Genomic DNA, 15,607 nt, shown 5'->3' on the forward strand with positions numbered 1-15,607 from the left:
TTAGATATTTTTAAGAGATTAAAAGACTTGATACAACCTGAATACCAGGCTCTCGTGCCTGTGTGTGGTGGTCAGGAGAACCCACTACAGGGCAACCTCTACAGCATTTTGTGGATTTTCTGGACGTCGTCTTCATCACTCAAGGACAAATCTAATCCGCGGGGGAGATATCTTCTGCTATTTATGGTCAGCTTGAAGCGTCCCTCTGTCTCCGTCTGTTATGATTTTGTTTACTAGTTTCGATGACCCGCCTTATCTCGCCTTTGATTGGCCAGTCCGTAATGTTTCGCCATAACCTTAGCCAATTGTGACTCGTCATACGAACACCAACCAATCATCATTGATTTTCTCCATATTGTATGGATGTTCTCATTCATCCAAATCATTGTATTTTCTCCATATTTTTTTCAGTCCTGGATTCGCAGTCCATTTACTCTCTTTGTAGCTTGTAGCTTTAATGCCAGCTACCTCGCAACATGGTTCTAAAAGTAGCAAAGCTACAGGAAAAGCTACTTGTTAAAAAAGTAACTAAGCTACTGGAAAATGTAGTTAAGCTACGTAGCTTAGCAACATGTAGCTTGTTACCGCTCATCACTGCCGGTATTACTACATTGGTTGTATTGTGCAACAAACTAAACATAAATCTATGTTTCTATAATTTCATTGCTATGATTGGACTTTTCCTGGAAATTATCTTTTTCAAGCTTCTAATTGGCTAAAATCTCACATTCAGCAATTGACAACGTTATGAATCTGGCTCGTGAAGTGGAAATATTTTTATTAGCTTATATTGAGCCTATTTTTCCGTAAATACTAACTAATTCCTGGTCAAATCGTAAAACGTTAAAAACTAAATAAATGTATGCAATACACAATGCTTCGGTTTTTGTACTACCACAACTTGCATATGTTTTGGTTTGTTTTGGCATTATATAGCCTTAGTTATGGTGCGGCCAAACATTGAGCATTGGCGGCAGTTACTTTATTGTGTTTGACTGCAAAACAAACCACCCGAGGGCCAAACAAAGTTGCGAGTGAAAGCCCTTTTATTTAAAGAAAGGATCCAAAACACTCTTGAATTGAAGAAATAACTTAAGTATTTATGATTTGTATTATTGATGATATATATTTTTTGCACTTAAACATGACAACCTCAATAACGGCATTGCATGAAAAATAATAATTATTCTCTATGAAATGCATTTTTTGTTCATATTTTTTGGGTGTCATTAGATTTGCCTTTTTTCCTACAAGAAATTAGGTTTTTGTTGGACTTTTTGGGACGGCTGACTAACAAAAACCGAAGTATTACTGTCTGAATGTCCTTATATACCATAGTTCATGTGCTTTATAATCAATCCTATCTCGTATTTGCACAGGATCCCACGGCCGAGAAGTCAAACAGAGCAGCAGAAAATATTTCCTTCTGGAAGGTAATAAACTTGGCCACAAGTCACACACACACACACGCACTATGTTTTATTTTTTTCGAAGGCCAGCTCTTCTGGGAGCGCCGACGTTGACGCGGTGCTGAAGAAGTTATCCCCGCGCATCAACGGGCTGACACCTTCTCTTATTGGCCTCTGTCTTTTTTTGACTCTATTGATTTCCAGGTTTATATCAAATTAAAGCTCATAGTCGGGGTAAAAAAAAAAAAGAGAAAAAAATCTATATGCAGCGGTAATGTCATTTTGATGACATTTTAGTCCCTGGAAGTGATGAATGGGGCCGAAAGATGAAAGTAAATGACAACGTTTGCAGATGACGTTGTTGTGTTTATAGGTCCTCTGCAGGCTCTAATTAGTAGAAAAACATGCGAAACATACAAACCATAGCTATATAGCAGGAGTCACCAACGCGGTGCCCGCGGGCACCAGGTAGCCCGTAAGGACCAGATGAGTAGCCCGCTGGCCTGTTCTAAAAATAGCTCAAATAGCAGCACTTACCAGTGAGCTGCCTCTATTTTTTTAAACTGTATTTATTTACCAGCAAGCTGGTCTCGCTTTGCTCGACATTTTTAATTCTAAGAGAGACAAAACTCAAATAGAATTTGAAAATCCAAGAAAATATTTAAAGACTTGGTCTTCACTTGTTTAAATAAATACATACATTTTTTTTACTTTGCTTCTTATAACTTTCAGAAAGACAATTTTAGAGAAAAAATACAACCTTAAAAATTATTTTAGGATTTTTAAACACATATACCTTTTTACCTTTTAAATTCCTTCCTCTTCTTTCCTGACAATTTAAATCAATGTTCAAGTTTTTTTTTTTTATTGTAAAGAATAATAAATACATTTTAATTTAATTCTTCATTTTAGCTTCTGTTTTTTCGACGAAGAATATTTGTGAAATATTTCTTCAAACTTTTTATGATTAAAATCCAAAAATTATCAATTGGCAAATCTAGAAAATCTGTAGAATCAAATTTAAATCTATTTCAAAGTCTTTTGAATTTCTTTTAAAATTTTTGTTCTGGAAAATCTAGAAGAAATAATGATTTGTCTTTGTTTGCGCAATTTAGCTTCGTCCAATTTGTATATATTTTAACAAAGTGTAGATTGGAGTTTAACCTATTTAAAACATGTCATCAAAATTTTAAAATTAATCTTAATAAGGAAAAATTACTAATGATGTTCCATAAATTATTTTTTAATTTTTTCAAAAAGATTCGAATTAGCTAGTTTTACTACTCTTCTTTTTTTCGGTTGAATTTTGAATTTTAAAGAGTCGAAATTGAAGAGAAACTATGTTTCAAAATTAATTTTCATTTTTTCGTGTTTCTCCTCTTTCAAACCGTTCAATTAAGTGTAAATATCATTAATTACTAATAATAACATAGAGTTAAAGGCGGTAAATTCAGCAAATTGGCTATTCTGGCAATTATTTAAGTGTGTATCAAACTGGTAGCCCTTCGCATTAATCACTACCCAAGAAGTAGCTCTTGCTTTCAAAAAGGTTGGTGACCCCTGCTATATAGTATCACGTGTGGGGGTGTCCACGGTAATGTGTATTATACAAAACTCGGTTACAACTACAAAACCCAAAACCAAGTTGGCACGTTGTGTAAATGGTAAATAAAAACAGAATACAATGATTTGCAAATCCTTTTCAAGTTAATTCAATTGAATAGACTGCAAGACAGATGAAAGATTAATATCCAACTGAGAAACTCAATTTTTTTTGCAAATAATCATTAACTTAGAATTTAATGGCAGGAACACATTGCAAAAAAGTTGGCACAGGGGCATTTTTACCACTGTGTTACATGGCCTTTCCTTTTAACAACAACTCATAAATGTTTGAAACTGAGAAGACACATTTGGAAGCTTTTCAGGTGGAATTATTTCCCATTCTTGCTTGATGTACAGCTTAAGTTGTTCAACAGTCTTGCTTGTGGTATTTTAGGCTTCATAATGTGCCACACATTTTCCATGGGAGACAGGTCTGGACTACAGGCAGGCCAGTTCTATTACATAGCCACGCTGTGTAACACGTGGCTTGGCATTGCCTTGCTGAAATAAGCAGGGGCGTCCATGATAGCGTTGCTTGGATGGCAACATATGTTGCTCCAAAACCTGTATGTACCTTTCAGCATTAATGGCGCCTTTACAGATGTGTAAGTTACCCATGTCTTGGGCACTAATACACCCCCATACCATCACAGAGGCTAAATTTTGAACTTTTGCGCCTATAACAGTTTGGGTGGTTCTTTTCCTCTTTGGTCGGAGGACACGACGTCCACAGTTTCCAAAAACAATTGGAAATGTGGACTCGTCAGACCACAGAACACTTTTCCACTTTCTATCAGTCCATCTTAGATGCCGGCGGCGTTTCTGGGTGTTGTTGATAAATGGCTTTCGCTTTGCATCGTAGAGTTTTAACTTGCACTTACAGGTGTAGCGACCAATTGTAGTTACCGACAGTGGTTTTCTGAAGTGTTCCTGAACCGATGTGGTGATATCCTTTACACAGTGATGTCGGTTTTTGATGCAGTACCGCCTGAGGTATTGAAGGTCACGGTGCATTCAATGTTGGTTTCCGCTTAAGTGCAGGGATTTCTCCAGATTCTCTGAACCTTTTGATGATATTACGGACCGTAGATGGTGAAATCCTTAAATTCCTTGCTATAGCTGGTTGAGAAATGTTGTTCTTAAAATGTTCGACAATGTGCTCACACATTTGTTCACAAAGTGGTGACTCTCGCCCCGTCCTTGTTGTGAATGCACTTCATGGAGCTGCTTTTATACCCAATCATGGTACTCACCTGTTCCCAATTAGACTGTTCACCTGTGGGATGTTCCAAATAAGTGTTTGATGAGCATTCCTCAACTTTCTCAGTCTTTTTTGCCACTTGTGCCAGCTTTTTTGAAACACGTCGCAGGCATCAAATTCCAAATGAGCTAATATTTGCAAAAAATAACAAAGTTTACAAGTTCGAACGTTAAGTACCTTGTCTTTGCAGTCTATTCAATTGAATATAATTTGAAAAGGATTTGCAAATCACGAGTGCTCCCGTCACCTGGTGAGCTGTGGTTCATAATGATTATCAATTCCAACATGATCCCCCTCCCTTGGGAAACCGTTTCCTGACACAATAAAGGTCTTCAAGATGATCAGCAGAGGTGCAATTCCATGTCAAGAGAATGAAGGCAGTGCGAGTGTGGATGTGATCTGGGGCTACACGAGTGCTGCTTCACTGAGGGAAATAATGAATCATTTGACATTGTGAAACAAACCCGGCTGCAAGTTTTCCATCATAAGTAGCTTTAAAGGACCGGTCTAATAATGACAATAGTATTTCTAGAGGTGGGAATCTTTGGGTAACTCACGATTCGATCCGACTCTTGTGATGATTTGATTCAGAACCGATACCGCAATGTATTATTTGGTGTAATAATTTTAATAAAACGTATTCAAAGCAGGTCAGAGGTTGCAAAACCTAATTTTTGGTTGCTGATGTATACGCACAGCGAGTAAGCTCGAAGATGGCCTAAAAAATTATTTTTTTTACATTTTTTTATTGTTAAACAAAAGAAAAAATGTCTAAAAAATAAAAATTATTTTGCCACGGATGAGGAGATGCTGCTCCGTTATTGATTGAAGTAAAGTCTGTATGTCATTAAAACAGTTAGCTCCACTTTTGACACTTCTTCCACTCCCGTCCTTGCACGCTACACCGCTACAACAAAGATGACGGGAGAGGACGCTGTCGAAGTGGAGGCACGTAAATAAGACCGCCCACAAAACGGCGCATCCTGAAGCGACTGTCAGAAAGCGGCTTGAAGATGATCTGTAAAACATCATATATGCAACATTTTGACCAAAGAACCACCATTACATGTTATGTAGACCACAAGGAAGTGTTTCACATTTAGAAAAAATATATATATTATAACCCTTTTATTGCGCATTATAATCCGGTGCGCCTTTTGTATGAAAATAGACCCGACTAGACCCGCTCATCGGCAGTGCGCCTTATGTAAGGAATCATTTTGGTTGTGCTTACCGACCTCGAATATATTTTATTTGGTACATGGTGAAATGATAAGTGTGACCAGTAAATGGCAGTCACACATAAGAGATACATGTAGACTGCAATATGACTCAAGTAAACAACACTAAAATGGTATATGTTCCTTTGAAAATATAGAACATTACACACGGCGCTCAAAAATCTATCAAAATGTTTGGTAAGCTATGAAGCCGCACCGCTTGATGGATTGTACTGTGCTTCAACATAGGAGTATTATTAAGGTGTGTGTATAAGGTAAGACATATTATCTGGTGGGTTTTTTTCGCAATATTATGCAAAAGCAACTTTCTTACCTTCTGGTACCTGCTGATCTGTATTTGGGATCTGCATAAGTCCTGAGAATGTCCGTGACGACGCCGTAGTTGATAAGCTTCTTCTTTTTCTCTATCTTCTTGTCCGCTGTTGCCATTACTAATATAAAGTAGCGTAAAGTTTGTACTTATATCTGTCAGTAAACTCGCCAGGAAAGCGCTAAAACATACCGGTGTAATGAGTTTACATTATTCACCCAAGGAACTTTAGTTATTAGAGAGTTTTTCACGTTGTTTTTGCACTAGTGAGGCACGGATGAGAAGATGCTGCTCTGTTATTGATTGAAGTAAAGTCTGAATGTCATTAAAACAGTTATCTCCATCGTTTGACACTTCTTCCACTCCTGTCCTTGCACGCTCCACCGCGACGGGGAGAAGACGCTGTCGAAGGTGAGCCACGTAAATAAGACTGCCCACAAAACGGCGCATCCTGAAGAGACTGTCATAAAGCGGCTTGAAGATGATCTGTAAAACATAATCTATGCAACATTTTGACCAAAGAACCACCATTACATGTTATGTAGACCAGTGGTTCTCAAATGGGGGTACGCGTACCCCTGGGGGTACTTGAAGGTATGCCAAGGGGTACGTGAGATGTCTGTCAAAAAGAACTGTGAAAAGAAATGCAACAATGTAATATTCAGTGTTGGCAGCTAGATTTTTTTGGACATGTTCCATAAATATTGATGTTAAAGATTTCTTTTTTTGTGAAGAAATGTTTAGAATTAAGTTCATGAATCCAGATGGATCTCTATTACAATCCCCAAAGAGGGCACTTTAAGTTGATGATTACTTCTATGTGTGTAGAAATCTTTATTTATATATTATACACTACCGTTCAAAAGTTTGGGGTCACATTGAAATGTCCTTATTTTGGAAGGAAAAGCACTGTACTTTTCAATGAAGATAACTTTAAACTAGTCTTAACTTGAAAGAAATACACTCTATACATTGCTAATGTGGTAAATGACTATTCTAGCTGCAAATGTCTGGTTTTTGGTGCAATATCTACATAGGTGTATAGAGGCCCATTTCCAGCAACTATCACTCCAGTGTTCTAATGGTACAATGTGTTTGCTCATTGGCTCAGAAGGCTAATTGATGATTAGACAACCCTTGTGCAATCATGTTCACACATCTGAAAACACTTTAGCTCGTTACAGAAGCTACAAAAATGACCTTCCTTTGAGCAGATTGAGTTTCTGGAGCATCACATTTGTGGGGTCAATTAAATGCTCAAAATGGCCAGAAAAAGAGAACTTTCATCTGAAACTTGACAGTCTATTCTTGTTCGTAGAAATGAAGGCTATTCCACAAAATTGTTTGGGTGACCCCAAACTTTGAACGGTAGTGTATATACCTTTATATGTATGTATTTATATTTAAGTTTTTAGTTATTTTTATATCTTTTTTCCAAATAGTTCAAGAAAGACCACAACAAATGAGCAATATTTAATATAAATCAGAAACTGATTTATTTTACTTGACTTTATTTTACTGCTGTATTTTCCTTGATCTCTTTTTTCCAACCAAAAATGCTTTGTTCTGATTAGGGGGTACTTGAATTTAAAAAAAAATGTTCACAGGGGGTACATCACTGAAAAAACGTTGAGAACCACTGATGTAGCCCAAAAGGAAGGGTTTTACATTTAGAAAAAAATAATAATAATGAGACTCCATTAATGCGCCTTTTGTATTAAAATAGACCTGACTAGGTCTACGGTCCGGAAAATACAGTAATTGATAGTTTGGAAAAAAGAAAAAATGCATAAAAAGAACATGTTAGTAAAATGTACACTATGAGTCCTTTTAAGTACTGAGAGAAAAAGTAAGATTCACCACAAACCCACAAAGTTGGATGCATACAATTTCCCCAAAATGTGCTGCCGAGATGGAGAATTAAGACTCGACTGATTATTGAATTAACCAGGAAAGACCTTCAGGCGTATTTTTAGCCATCATCAGCTGGACATAAATATCGGCGCAGGCTTTTTCCTGGCTGGGACTGGACTGCTGGACTGGACTCTGGCGACAGACTGAGACGGATCAATGGATGAAGTTGTCCTGCACGCCTTGTCCCCCCTTCATCGTGACAAAACATCCACACCGGGGGTGGGGGGGTCGCCAGTGTGGAATTCATCAGTGAGCAAATACCCCCCCCCTCCTCCCCTCCACACCCAGCCTTCCTCCAAATGCATCATACAGCAGGTGTGCCTGCAGTGCTTATTTACCTGATTGTTTTAGTCCTCATAACAGAGCAGGGGTTTACCTCCACCGAGGAGCACACAGGCCCTAAATTGGTTTTAGGGTTTGTTCAAGGTGGGGGGGTGGGGGGGGGGGTGTTTGCTCGACACACCTGCTGCCTGGACCTGCCAGTCACATCGGCGCCAGCCAAGTCTTCATTTCGCAAGCAAAGACGAGTAAAGACGGTAAGAGGACGAAGTTGCCATCGCAAATTCAAGTTCTTAGAAAAATCACATTATGAAGACTACTTCCAGGTCTTGGCCCATTGGGCACCGCTGGGGGCTTACAAATGGCTCCATCCACGTCATCGTCATATCGACCCCTTCCTCTGCTCGGCTGCAGCACGCCGCCACAGTGGGGGCGGAAGAACTTTTAGTTTGGACGCGCATCATGGCGTTCTAAGACGGACAAAAAACATCCCGTATTATGCAGTATTCCACAATGACAGCACATAGACCAGTGGTTCTTAACCTGGGTTCGATTGAACCCTAGAGGTTCGGCGAGTCGGCCTCAGGGGTTCGGGCGGAGGTCAGGACACACCCGACTCATCGTGTAAATAAAAACTTCTCCCAATCGACGTGTTATGGATACCCCCAAACAATGTTCCCTCTAATTTTCCATATGCGTGGACCTACTCAGTGTCCGCCCTGAAATTGGTAGGTTGTGAGTTCAAACCAAAGACTATAAAAATGGGACCCATTACCTCCCTGCTTGGCACTCATCATCAAGGGTTGGAATTGGGGGTTAAATCACCAAAAAGTATTCCCGGGCGCGGCACCGCTGCTGCTCACTGCTCCCCTCACTTCACAGGGGGTGAACAAGGGTGATGGGTCAAATGCATAGGACAAATTTCACCACACCTAGTGTGTGACAATCATTGGTACTTTAAATAATATTTTGTACCCCTTTCCGATATCGCATTTAGTTCCCACTAAAACATTCACATGTTGCACAATGAGATGTAAACATGGGATCATGTGTACATTCCTGTAACATTCCGTTTGTAAAATAGCTTTATTAGTATTTCTTTAGTATAATAACATCATTTCATGATTAATATTTATAAATTAAGATTAGATTAAGAAAAAATATATATATATATTTTTCACTAAAGAAGGGTTCGGTGAATGCGCATATGAAACTGGTGGGGTTCGGTATCTCCGACAAGGTTAAGAACCACTGACATAGACAATACTATAGGAAGTACACTTAGACGTACAGTACAAGCCAAAAGTTTGGACACACCTTCTCCTCATTGTGTGAATGCTTTGGAGCATGGTTTTCTACACCAAAATGCATCAATTTATTATGGGCCTGCTGCAATGCAAGCAAACCATATTCTTCTTCTTCTCCAGATTTTGGCGCGTTCCACCTTTCACATTTGTTATCATTTCTCCATTAAAAATGTTACTACTTCAACATTTCTCGACCGATTTGAAATATTCCAACACCAACCATTTCAACTCATTCAGAACATTCAAGTCTTTTCCCAAAAAAAATTCCCGCTTTTCCCGAAATTCCCAAATGTCCATGAAAATCCCATTGAAACGAATGGGACATTTTTCAAAGTTCCACAATTCCCAAGTTTTTCATCCGATTCAAACCGTTCCAACTCCAACATATTCAGCCTGTTCACAATTGTGTGATCCCTTTCAAAATTTAAAAAAAAATTCCCGGATTTCCAAGAATTCCCAGTTTTCAGGGACATTTTCCCCATTCAAAAAGAATTGGCCGTTTTTCAAACGTCCACCATTTCCACATTTTTCAACCGATTCCAACCATTGCACCTTCAACACATTCCACACATCCTGGAAATTCTAATTATCCTTTTTCCAAGTTAAAAAGATGTCCACGAATTTCCAGAATTCCCTTTTTTCAAACTTTTTTTAACATATTTTTCTGGCAACTATTCCTTTCACATTTTTCAACCCACTTCAACCGTACCGTTCCACCATCCAAATATTCCTCCTAATCAGGAAAAAAAACAAAGTTGTCTTTTGAACTGGAAAAATTCCCGGTTTTCCCGAAAATTCCTGGAATTCCTTAATACAATTTCTCTATTAAAAATGTTACTGCTTCAACATTTCTCAACCGACTTGAAAAATTCCAACACCAACCATTTCAACTCATTCAGAACATTCAAGTCTTTTCCCAAAAAAAATTCCCGCTTTTCCCGAAATTCCCAAATTTCCATGAAAATCCCATTGAAACTAATGGGACATTTTTCAAAGTTCCACAATTCCCAAGTTTTTCATCCGATTCAAACCGTTCTAACTCCAACATATTCAGCCTGTTCACAATTGTGTGATCCCTTTCGAAATTTAAAAAAAAATTCCCGGATTTCCAAGAATTCCCAGTTTTCAGGAACATTTTCCCCATTCAAAATGAATTGGCCGTTTTTCAAACGTCCACCATTTCCACATTTTTCAACCGATTCCAACCATTGCACCTTCAACACATTCCACACATCCTGGAAATTAAAATTATATTTTTTCCAAGTTAAAAAAATGTCCACGAATTTCCAGAATTCCCTTTTTTTCAAACCCTTTTTTATCTTTTTTTTTTGGCGACTACTCCTTCCACATTTTTCAACCCACTTCAACCGTTCCACCATGCAAACATTCCTCTTAATCAGGAAAAAAAATGAAGTTGTCTTTTGAACTGTTAAAATTCCCGGTTTTCCCGAAAATACCTGGAATTACTTACCATTTCTCAATTAAAAATGTTACTCCTTCAACATTTCTCGACCGATTTGAAAAATTCCAAGACCAACCATTTCAACTCATTCAGACCATTCAAGCCTTTTCCGGAAAAAAATCCCGCTTTTCCCGAAATTCCCAAATTTCCATGAAAATTCCATTGAAATAAATGGGACGTTTTTCAAAGTTCCACTATTCCCACTACAAAACTCCAAAATATTCAGCCTGTTCAAAAAGGTGTGCTCCCCTTCAACAATTTAAAAAAATTCCCGGATTTCCAAGAATTCCCAGTTTTCAGGGACATTTTCCCCATTCAAAATGAATTGGCCATTTTTCAAACGTCAACCATTTCCACATTTTTCAACTGATTCAAACCATTGCACCTTCAACATATTCCACACATCCTGGAAATTCAAACTATTTTTTTTTTTTCCAAGATAAAAAAAATTCCAGGAATTCCTAGAATTCCCTTTTTTTAAAACCCTTTTTTGACATTTTTTTCTGATGACTTCTCCTTCCACATTTTTCAACCCACTTCAACCGTTCCACCATCCAAACATTCCTCTTCATCAGGACAAAAAACGAAGTTGTTTATTGAACTGGAAAAATTCCCGGTTTTCTCGAAAAGTCCTAGAATTCCTTAATACCATTTCTCAATTAAAAATGTTACCGCTTCAACATTTCTCGACCGATTTGAAATATTCCAACACCAACCATTTCAACTCATTCAGAACATTCAAGTTTTTGCCCAAAAAAATTCCCGCTTTTCCCGAAATTCCCAAATTTCCATGAAAATCCCATTGAAATGAATGGGACATTTTTCAAAGTTCCACAATTCCCAAGTTTTTTATCCGATTCAAACCGTTCCAACTCCAACATATTCAGCCTGTTCACAATTGTGTGATCCCTTTCGAACTTTAAAAAAAAATTCCCGGATTTCCAAGAATTCCCAGTTTTCAGGGACATTTTCCCCATTCAAAATGAATTGGCCGTTTTTCAAACGTCCACCATTTCCACATTTTTCAACTGATTCAAACCATTGCACCTTCAACATATTCCACACATCCTGGAAATTCAAACTATTTTTTTTTTTCCAAGATAAAAAAAATTCCAGGAATTCCTAGAATTCCCTTTTTTTAAAACCCTTTTTTGACATTTTTTTCTGATGACTTCTCCTTCCACATTTTTCAACCCACTTCAACCGTTCCACCATCCAAACATTCCTCTTCATCAGGACAAAAAACGAAGTTGTTTATTGAACTGGAAAAATTCCCGGTTTTCTCGAAAAGTCCTAGAATTCCTTAATACCATTTCTCAATTAAAAATGTTACCGCTTCAACATTTCTCGACCGATTTGAAATATTCCAACACCAACCATTTCAACTCATTCAGAACATTCAAGTTTTTGCCCAAAAAAATTCCCGCTTTTCCCGAAATTCCCAAATTTCCATGAAAATCCCATTGAAATGAATGGGACATTTTTCAAAGTTCCACAATTCCCAAGTTTTTTATCCGATTCAAACCGTTCCAACTCCAACATATTCAGCCTGTTCACAATTGTGTGATCCCTTTCGAACTTTAAAAAAAAATTCCCGGATTTCCAAGAATTCCCAGTTTTCAGGGACATTTTCCCCATTCAAAATGAATTGGCCGTTTTTCAAACGTCCACCATTTCCACATTTTTCAACCGATTCCAACCATTGCACCTTCAACACATTCCACACATCCTGGAAATTCAAATTATATTTTTTCCAAGTTAAAAAAATGTCCACGAATTTCCAGAATTCCCTTTTTTTCAAACCCTTTTTTATCTTTTTTTTTTGGCGACTACTCCTTCCACATTTTTTAACCCACTTCAACCGTTCCACCATCCAAACATTCCTCTTAATCAGGAAAAAAAATGAAGTTGTCTTTTGAACTGTTAAAATTCCCGGTTTTCCCAAAAATACCTGGAATTACTTACCATTTCTCAGTTAAAAATATCACTCCTTCAACATTTCTCGACCGATTTGAAAAATTCCAACACCAACCATTTCAACTCATTCAGACCATTCAAGCCTTTTCCGGAAAAAAATCCCGCTTTTCCCGAAATTCCCAAATATCCATGAAAATCCCATTGGAATAAATGGGACATTTTTCAAAGTTCCACTATTCCCACTACAAAACTCCAAAATATTCAGCCTGTTCAAAATGGTGTGCTCCCCTTCAACAATTAAAAAAAATTCCCGGATTTCCAAGAATTCCCAGTTTTCAGGGACATTTTCCCCATTCAAAATGAATTGGCCATTTTTCAAACGTCAACCATTTCCACATTTTTCAACTGATTCAAACCATTGCACCTTCAACATATTCCACACATCCTGGAAATTCAAACTATTCTTTTTTCCAAGATAAAAAAAATTCCAGGAATTACTAGAATTCCCTTTTTTTCAAACCCTTTTTTGACATTTTTTTATGACGACTTCTCCTTCCACATTTTTCAACCCACTTCAACCGTTCCACCATCCAAACATTCCTCTTCATCAGGACAAAAAACGAAGTTGTTTATTGAACTGGAAAAATTCCCGGTTTTCTCGAAAAGTCCTAGAATTCCTTAATACCATTTCTCAATTAAAAATGTTACCGCTTCAACATTTCTCGACCGATGTGAAATATTCCAACACCAACCATTTCAACTCATTCAGAACATTCAAGTCTTTGCCCAAAAAAATTCCCGCTTTTCCCGAAATTCCCAAATTTCCATGAAAATCCCATTAAAATGAATGGGACATTTTTCAAAGTTCCAGAATTCCCAAGTTTTGTATCCGATTCAAACCGTTCCAACTCCAAAATATTCAGCCTGTTCACAATTGTGTGCTCCTCTTCGAAAATTAAAAAAAAATTCCCGGATTTCCAAGAATTCCCAATTTTCAGGGACATTTTCCCCATTCAAAATGAATTGGCCGTTTTTCAAACGTCCACCATTTCCACATTTTTCAACCGATTCCAACCATTGCTCCTTCAACACATTCCACAGATCCTGGAAATTTTAATTATCCTTTTTTCAAGTTAAAAAAATGTCCACGAATTTCCAGAATTCCCTTTTTTTCAAACTTTTTTTCACATCTTTTTCTGGCGACTACTCCTTTCACATTTTTCAACCCACTTCAACCGTTCCACCATCCAAACATTCCTCTTAATCAGAACAAAAAATGAAGTTGTCTTTTGAACTGGAAAATTTCCCGGTTTTCCCGAAAATTCCTGCAATTCCTTAATACTATTTCTCAATTAAAAATGTTACTGCTTCAACATTTCTCGACCGATTTGAAAAATTCCAACACCAACCATTTCAACTCATTCAGAACATTCAAGTCTTTTCCAAAAAAAATTCCCGCTTTTCCCGAAATTCCCAAATTTCCATGAAAATAAAATTGAAATAAATGGGACATTTTTCAAAAGTTCCACTATTCCCACTACAAAACTCCAAAATATTCAGCCTGTTCAAAAAGGTGTGCTCCCCTTCAACAATTAAAAAAAATTCCCGGATTTACAAGAATTCCCAGTTTTCAGGGACATTTTCCCCATTCAAAATGAATTGGCCATTTTTCAAACGTCAACCATTTCCACATTTTTCAACTGATTCAAACCATCGCACCTTCAACATATTCCACACATCCTGGAAATTCAAACTATTTTTTTTTTTCCAAGATAAAAAAAATTCCAGGAATTCCTAGAATTCCTTTTTTTTGAAACCCTTTTTTGACATTTTTTTCTGACGACTTCTCCTTCCACATTTTTCAACCCACTTCAACCGTTCCACCATCCAAACATTCCTCTTAATCAGGACAAAAAACTAAGTTGTTTTTTGAACTGGAAAAATTCCCGGTTTTCCCGAAAATTCCTGGAATTCCTTAATACCATTTCTCAATTAAAAATGTTACCGCTTCAACATTTCTCGACCGACTTGGAAAATTCCAACACCAACCATTTCAACTCATTCAGAACATTCAAGTCTTTTCCGAAAAAAATTCCCGCTTTTCCCGAAATTCCCAAATTTCCATGAAAATAAAATTGAAATAAATGGGACATTTTTCAAAAGTTCCACTATTCCCACTACAAAACTCCAAAATATTCAGCCTGTTCAAAATGGTGTGCTCCCCTTCAACAATTAAAAAAAAAATTCCCGGATTTCCAAGAATTCCCAGTTTTCAGGGACATTTTCCCCATTCAAAAGGAATTGTCCATTTTTTTAAACTTCCACAATTCGCGCATGTTTCAACCTATTCAAAACATTCCACTCATCCAACTAACACTTTCCCAAATTCCGTTTTTCCTGGAAATTCAAACTATTCTTACATTCATACTACATTTCAGTTCAACTTCCTTAAGGAATTGCCTCATCAAGTTCAATGCATTTTGTTTATTTCCATGACTATTTACATTGTAGATTGTCACTGAAGGCATCAAAACTATGAATGTGGAGTTATGTACTTAACAAAATAAAGTGAAACAACTGAAAACATGTTTTGTATTCTAGTTTCTTCAAAATAGCCACCCTTTGCTCGGATTACTGCTTTGCACACTCTTGGCATTCTCTCTATGAGCTTGAAGCACACCTGTGAAGTGAAAACCATTTCAGGTGACTACGTTTTGAAGCTCATCGAGAGAATGCCAAGAGTGCACAAAAAAGTAATCAGAGCAAAGAGTGGCTATTTTGAAGAAACTAGAATATAAAACATGTTTTCATTTATTTCTGTGAAAATCCGTCACTTCACTTCTGGTGGTGGTTCCTTGTTTGGTGTTTGTTTCCTGTTGGCGCTCTTATTTCTGCGGTCATT

This window comes from Entelurus aequoreus, linkage group LG06 (genome assembly GCF_033978785.1).
Source record: "Entelurus aequoreus isolate RoL-2023_Sb linkage group LG06, RoL_Eaeq_v1.1, whole genome shotgun sequence".
Lineage (NCBI taxonomy): Eukaryota > Metazoa > Chordata > Actinopteri > Syngnathiformes > Syngnathidae > Entelurus > Entelurus aequoreus.